Consider the following 8500-nt stretch of genomic DNA (forward strand, 5'->3'; position numbering starts at 1 on the left):
ATGGACTTTTCTGCAACAGTGATCTTGGCAGGGCTGATCTTAATTCTGCTTTGGTTGTTTAGTGTAAAAAACCGTCAGAAGTATTATTTGCCTCCAGGACCTATTGCACTTCCTCTCATAGGCAACCTGCTACAACTGCACAAAAATTAACCTTTTAAAAGCTTTCTTAAGGTGAGTTTGTGTACAAATTGATTTTGCATTGATTTAAGGTTCTATAACAATTTAATCTGAAAATAACTGAGAGCAGTCTCTTCATTATTCTGAATTTGGACTTTGATTGCACGTTGACTTTTGTAGAAAAATAACTACATTTGCATCAGAATTCAGTTTATTTCCTTAACAAATCATGTATTTTTCTAGTTCAGTGAAACCTATGGTCCTGTGATAACATTGTACCTGGGCTTGCAGCGGACAGTTGTTCTGGTAGGATATGACGCAGTGAAGGAGGCTCTGGTAGACCAGGCAGATGACTTCACAGGCAGAGGGCCACTGCCATTTCTGATCAAAGCTACCAAGGGCTATGGTAACACAAGACACTTCAAATCTGTCATCTCTGACAAGGGATCAGTGATGTTTTTAATGGTGACATGCTTGCATGTCTCTTTATCTACCTGGCTTCTTGCATGGCTCCAGTTGGTCAACAAGCACATATTTACTTTTGACAGGCTTGGGGATCAGTAATGGGGAACGTTGGCGCCAACTGAGACGTTTCACATTAACAACCCTAAGAGACTTTGGGATGGGACGCAAGGGGATGGAGGAGTGGATTCAAGAGGAGAGCCAACACTTGAGAGCCAGCATAAATACATACAAAGGTATGTTTTCAGAAGCACATTTTGTGACATCTTTTTCTCCTGATTAATATAATAGGTTAGTCCAAATTTTTTTTCCTTCTCCTTTAGCCACGTCATTTGACCCCACACTATTGCTGAGCCGAACAGTGTCCAATGTGATCTGCTGCCTGGTGTTTGGCCAACGCTTCAGTTATGAAGACAAGCAATTCCTACGCCTCCTCAATATCATAGCTGAGATGCTGAGGTTCAATAGCAGCCCCCAGGGTATGGTAAGTGGAGGTAGGAGCCAAAAAGTCTCCCTCCTCCACTGGGAGCCAAAAAGTCCTGATGGTCCACCAAATACAAATCCATGATTTTTAGTCTGGTTTTCAAATGGAATCATCTTCAAGACATATTAAGAGAGAATGTTCTGTAACACTTTCCCCAAATTCCCCGCGACCCTGTACGCAAGATAAGCGGTTGGCAATGGATGGATGGACTTTCCCCAAATTTATATATATAATTTTGAAATGATTGCCCCAACATACTGAACACATTTCTACATTATTATTCCTCGAGAAACAAAGCTGCAGTGTGCTGTGTGCTTCCTTCCCACAGATGTACAACATCTTTCCCTGGCTCATGGAGCGTCTGCCTGGCCACCAGCACACTGTTTTTGCCCAGATTAAAGAGGTGAGACAGTTTATCAAGATGAAGATCCAAGAGCACAAGGAGACACTGGACCCTAGCTCCCTGAGAGACTATATTGACTGCTTTCTCATCCGAATCAATCAGGTTGGAAAGAACTTCAGCATCATTTGTTTTGCTAAGGGAACCCGAGACCACACTGAGCAATATAACTTCCATCCTCTGAGTTTCAGAGAATGAAAGTCTGATATTGAACAGATGTAATGTCTAGAATAATACTGTTTGATTATTCAAATGCTCCAATTTATGGGAAAAAACCCAAGTGGGTGTCTGTCACCTGCTGTGCATCTTATGACACTATTACCACTTTGTCCTCTCAGGAAAAGGACATTTCCACAACTGACACAACATTGTCCCCTTTAGCCTCCCTCACTATGCACTCCAGGACATCTCTTTCAGGGGTTATACAATCCCCAAGGTATTCTTGATTCCAAAATATCGTATCTATTAGAGAAAAAAATGCATTATTACTAGTGCTGGGCAACGATTAAAATTTTTAATTGCGATTAATCGCATGATTTTCTTGCGATTAATCGCATTGTTACGCACAAAATTGAATAATGAATTCTAAAGTAGTATATTGCACACTTTTGATTTAAATGTACTGCTGTATACACAAAAGTGCAATAACGTGGTTTGCAAACACTTTAAACAAATAAGGTAGTTTTTACCAGCAGTATGCCCTTTACACAGTTGCAATAAAATATGTCTTGTAAATCTCAACTTAAACATTAATGTAATCAAATCAAATATTAAACCAAAGCTATTTGCCACTGCCAGGGAATTACCTTTTATCTAGCTTGTTAAAACAAGTTACCATCAGAATCCAGTTTTCTTGGGATTTTTTCTGAGCAGGTAGGCTATCAGCAGAAACATTTTTATTTTATCAGGGAGCAGCAGAAACAGTCTATGTTCAGCAGCAAGTTTCCCTGTTACAGTGAGGTGAAGTGGTCGAGCACCAGGTGTACTGTGTGCGTTCCTATGAAACTGACGCGGTTGTGCTCGCCTCACGCACACGCCCGCCTGCTGCCGAAGTTGAATTGTCTTGAACTTTTTGTACACGACAAGCAGCACAAATCATTGGAAGAGAGACTGATCCTCACTGTTTGTGAGTTTCCAGAATCTAAATAGTTATCAGGACATCAACAGGAGGGAATTCACATGGCAGAGCATCCCCGCAAAACTAAATGCAGGTCTATCAGGTTAAGTTAGCCTATGTATAATTTTAATTTAAGTTAAAAAGGCTACGGCTGTGTTGCGCACAGAAGCCGTTGCCATGGTTACTATCCATAGAGCGCCTGCAGTTCACTAGCGGAGCGCTGTCTCCCTGTCTATTCACCTGAGAGATCCTGCAGAAGCCTCTCTCAGCTGCTTGTTTGGGAGGGTTATTTGCAGGCTGATCAACATCCCTCCTCTTCTGTGACCCATGGTTTAACTGTAGGCCTATGTGTATTCAGAACCAGTGAGCAATGGACTTTCAAAATAATAATAAAATAAAATGCTTTACATGCCATAAAAAAATTGTTGCCGTTAATTAATTAATGCGTTAATGCGATAATAACGTGTTAACGTGCCCAGCCCTAATTATTACACTAACATGATATCTTGTTTCAATGGGGCACTGTGATTGTTCCCTTGTTACACTCTGTACTGAAAGAGGAAAAGCAATGGGCAACTCCCTGGTCCTTCAACCCCGAACACTTCTTGGACCAGAATGGCAACTTTAAGAAAAATCCTGCTTTCCTGCCATTTTCTGCAGGTAGAACACAGTCGATAAATCATCAGTTCATGTGCATATTAACATGCTGGTGTCAACAACCTCATATGAATCTGTGTTTTCCTTAATAGTTTTCTTTGTGAGTGTGGTGTGTCCATGACAAGTGGGTCATTATATCTCATTTACTGCCCCTTTACAATAACAATCAATCATTTTTATCATTGTTTTGTTTGTAATTGTGTCTCTTCACAGGGAAGAGAGCCTGTGCTGGCGAGTCTCTGGCTCGTATGGAACTTTTTATATTTCTGGTGTCACTGCTGCAGCATTTCACCTTTTCCTGCACTGAAGGCCCTGACAGTATAAACCTCATTCCAGAGTACAGCAGCTTTGCCAATTTGCCTCGCAGGTACCAGATCATCGCCACACAGCGTTGAGAAGAAGAGCTCTAGTCAGACAGTCTATTATCACTTGAAGAACTCACCAGGATGACTATACAACATACACTGCTTTATTGTGATGTATTTGTACAGTTGATGTTTCCTGTTACATGGCTGATATGCTGTAGCAGAAAGGCCCATCAGACGTAAGATGTAATTTAATCAATTCTTCAATTCTAAAAATTAATAATTACATTACTTCTATAAGTCTTTTTTGTGCAAATGGCAATAAATCACTTCCTGATGTGGAACAATTGTCCTGTTTGGAGTAATTCTCTTTATATTACATATTCTTTAATTCTAATTTGATTGGAAAAAGAGCTATTAAACAAGGAAATATCCCCACCAAACATAAACATAAACATAAAACATAAAACCCTCCTTAAAAGAGAAAGTCCTTGACCATTATTATTTATTTAATCTATTTATTTGCTTAATCATTTATTTGCTATATATGTATTTATTTTAATAATGCTACTTGTTTTTAAATCAAGCACTTTAAGCAGATTGTTAAAACTGAAGCTACACAAAGAACGACTTTGTGTTGTGCAGCATTTTGTGCCAATTCCTGGTTTCATTCTGACTGTTTCTATGAAAAACTACAATAACAACAAAGGTTTAAGAGAGATCGCCTGAGCATTGAGGAGACAATAATAAGACAAAGTGTAATGGATTTTTTTGTATTATTATACTTAGCACGGCTGATCTCTGCTCTGCTATGGCTGTTTAGATGGCAGTTTGCAGGACCTCCTGACCTTCTCATCTGAAACTAAACTTGTCTCTAGCAAAGGTGTGACTGTTATAGGTGTGTCTCATTTTCTAATTTTAAGACAAGGACAATCCGTCTTCGCCATTTCGCTAATTTGGAAGCTTCAGTGTTGAATCTATTCAAGAAACCAACAGCTCAACTCTACTGGTCAAATACCCTGACATACAGGCTGTGTCCCCTGATAGAAACAAAGATTTCATGTTTTGTCATGAAATGCAAGCATTAAGTTTTAAATTATTAATATTTTACTATTTTAATTGTGATAATGCTCAAGTAGAATGATACAATATCCGTGGCATTAAGATTTCTAATAAAATGCCCCAAACATTTTTATGCGTGGGTCATTTTTTGTCCTCCTTTGAAAACCAGCAACAAAGACTCACAGAACAGGATTTACCCCGAATAACTTCTTTTTCCTGCTTTTTTGCTCAGCTGCAGTCTGCAAATGAGCATACAACTCAGGCTAAAAGACAGCCCGCACCACAAGCTGCAATAACAGCTTTAGCATGTAGGCTGTTTACACAATCAGTGGCTCTCTATAAAGGGTTAGACCTTCAGTCAGTTGCAGAAGACATAGTTAAACATTTTCTTTCGTGGAGCATTATGGAGTTCTCTGTCACGTTGATTTCAGCAGGGCTAACGTTACTCATTGCTTTGGTGTGGTTGTTCAGTCAGAAGAGCAGTAAGCAGTTACCTCCAGGACCCACTGGCCTGCCTATCATAGGAAACCTTCTACAACTGGACAAAATAGCTCCATTCAAAACTCTGGTAAAGGTAAGAATCTGAGATTGACAACTTTGATTTCCAGTCAGTGATAATACAGTATTTATCTATTTATTGCCATCTACTTAGGTATGTTCATGTTGTTAATATGTGAGGTATTGTAGGTATAGATGGTGGAAACAAATTTCCTGAAAAGGACAATAAAGAATCTAATCTACTTGTCTTTAACCAACATAGTAATGTTTAGCTCTGTTTTCTGTTTTAGCTTTGAGTGTTGCGTAACATTAGCCTAGTTCTTGGCACAATGTCCAAGTGAAGCAAGTAAAATTCTTTTTGTATGGTTAAATTGCATAGCTGATCTTGCCAATCTTACTTGTCAAAAGAAATAGAGTTCTTAAAGTCTTAAAGCAAAGTATTTCATAAGCTTTTCATACCAAGTCTCAGTTACAGAGTTTTGTGTTTGTGATCTGTGTATGATTATGTTTTTGTTCCTAGTCCCAAGGAATCTCTGTTTTGTTCTCTGCAGTGCACTGGGTGTGTTTTCCCTCTTGCATGCTTGTACAACAATAAAATGCATGTTTATTGCTCTGTTTAACCTCCAGCTAAGTGAAAGATATGGCCCTGTGATAACTGTGTACCTGGGGCTTCAGCGCACTGTGGTGCTGGTGGGGTATGATGCAGTGAAGGAGGCACTGGTAGACCAAGCAGATGACTTCACTGGCAGAGGACCTCTTCCTTTACTGCTCAGAGCTACGAAGGGCTATGGTAATATGGAACAACAGAACAGATTTAAAACTTTTCTGGCCAAAAGTTTTAAATCTGTTCTGTTGCACCTTTAAACACACCCAACCGTAATATTACAATCTGCATTACATTTTTTTTTTATTTAATTATTTTTTTAATCACTCAAACTTTTCAACTTGCTGTTCTATGGCACCTTAAAAGATATAATTCTTAGCAGCAGTGAGCTCTTTGTTTCTTTCATATGTGGAGGCAAGATTCATTATGAGTTTCCTTTAACCACCATTTCAACATTTTGAAGGTTTGGTGATTAGTAATGGAGAGCGCTGGAAGCAGTTGCGACGTTTCACTCTGACAACACTTAGAGACTTTGGGATGGGACGCAAGGGGATGGAAGATTGGATCCAGGAGGAGAGCAAACACATGGTGGCCCGCATAAATAGTACCAAAGGTATGTATTTGTGACAATTATTGTGCTTGGCTTGTATGTTTACCCTGTTATGACTAAAAGGTAACACTCAACTCAAACACTTACAGGCGAGGTAGTTACATGTCAAAAGCAACAGATCAACATACATAAGTCAATGCAAGGAGACAACAAGCAGCAGTAATTAAAACAAAACAAATTAACTATTTTCTATATTATACAGCCCTACTTTCAATGAATGATTGATAAAAATCACATAAATTACACATATATGTCCACTCACCAGAACCTGCTAGATTTTTCATGACAAGGGATGTAAGCGCAGGTCTAAACTCATTTAGTTCCCTGGGATTTTTTAAATTTTGGAATTGATATTATAGTGAATGTTTTCCAGATTGTAGATATCTGGCCAATTTCGGCACACATCCGGAAGCCTTAGTGAAGACCCCCCTAAGCAGGTCAGCACAATAGCGCACAGTGCCCACAGATAGCATCAGGACCAGCAGCCTTCATTATGTTCACCCTTTTTAAATAGGGCTATGACACAATCCTGAGATATCATAAATTCATTCTGAGGTACAAGAGATCCCCTATGCATGAAAACATTTACAGAGAACTAAGACCTTTCAAAGTGAGAGAAAAATTTGTTAAAAGTGTTTGTCAAATCAGAATCATCACTCCATTTACACTGATGAATTGTTTAGTCTCATTTGCACATTGATTAATGGACGGAATTGTTTTAATCCCTTGCGGCTGCTTTAAGATTACCAATGTTATATTGCATTTCTACACTACTGTGATAGATGGAGCTGTTTTGTGTAGATGCGCAAGTTGCATACTGTTCATATGTTCTCAAAGGACTTTAAACTGTAAATGTAAATAAATTGTAAATTATATTTGTTTGTGGTTTCTGAAAAAGGGAGCAAAGAGCAAGCAACCACTCATGAGAAATCAACCTCTATATTAAGCAAAAAGGATTGAGTGCTTTTGATTTTGTATTAAATGGTAATGATGACAACAACAAACATAAAAAGAAAGAATAGTCCAAGTGGTGCTGGCATTTTTAACAGTCAAACTGAAAATTTACTGAGTAATTTCACCTTTTTCTCCAGCCACACCTTTTGATCCCACCTACTACATGAGCTGCACCGTGTCCAATGTGATCTGCTGCTTAGTGTTTGGTCAACGCTTCAACTATGACGATGACAACTTCCTCCGTATTCTGCAGACAATTTCAGAAATCCTGAAATTTGGCAGCAGTCCCTGGGGTCAGGTAAAAGGAGGAGATAGAGAAGTGGAGGGCGGGTGGGTTAGTGCTTGGGAAGACCATAGCCACTCTGCAAGGACCAATAAATAACAAGCAATAAATAATGTCATAATTACTATTTACAAAGGTTACACAATTGATTGGACATATTTAAAACCTCCCCATTATAAGGTTTTGATTGAGGGAACCTCAACAATTAGTTAATTTTCTAAGTAAAGAAACTTCTATAACATTTGTGATTTAATATATGATAGTCAGAAATAATTACTGCAGGTGAAGAACTCTATGCAGGATAAAGGATGGCCTTTCCCCTCATTATTTTACCATCATGATCTTCGTGCTTGGTCACTTACCTGCTGTGGATGAGAAAGGGCAACTTGCTGCAACTGAAGAACACATGCAATAGTATGAAGCTCAAGGAAATAAAATCTTCTCTACTTTGACAGCACATATGTTGACCGTTGGGAGTTAACGGTGCAGTTACATAATGGACACGCAAACGTCACCGGTTTGACAACTCATGGTGTGGCATAGAGACACAATACTAATATAATATACAACACAAAGGTTCGGGTTTCTGGAGTCATTAAAGACTGAACATGCCTAGACATGCAATTTGCTGAAGTTCAACAACATTCAGTCTGCCCTTATAGACCGCAATAGACAAGCTGTCCTTACACAGCTGTTCAGAAACTATTCTTTGCCATGATATATTTACGGTGAAGGTCTGTATTTTTATGTAATATCTCAAATACTCAAACACCAAATGTTGGCAGGTACTTTTGACGTAGTTACTACTGGCTGTGGGACACATAGCTGTTGTTAATACATCCTTTCCTCTCCCCATCACAGCTGTATAATATCTTCCCTCGGTTGATGGAATGGCTACCAGGTCAACAGCACACAATATTTGCCGAAGTTGAAGACCTGAGAGACTT

General features: G+C 38.9%; 1 pseudogene; it reads left to right on the plus strand.

The window, feature by feature from the left end:
* LOC123985366 overlaps positions 1–8500 on the plus strand; it is an 11092-nt pseudogene continuing 2592 nt past the window's right edge.

The sequence above is a fragment of the Micropterus dolomieu genome, linkage group LG17 (genome assembly GCF_021292245.1).
Source record: "Micropterus dolomieu isolate WLL.071019.BEF.003 ecotype Adirondacks linkage group LG17, ASM2129224v1, whole genome shotgun sequence".
Lineage (NCBI taxonomy): Eukaryota > Metazoa > Chordata > Actinopteri > Centrarchiformes > Centrarchidae > Micropterus > Micropterus dolomieu.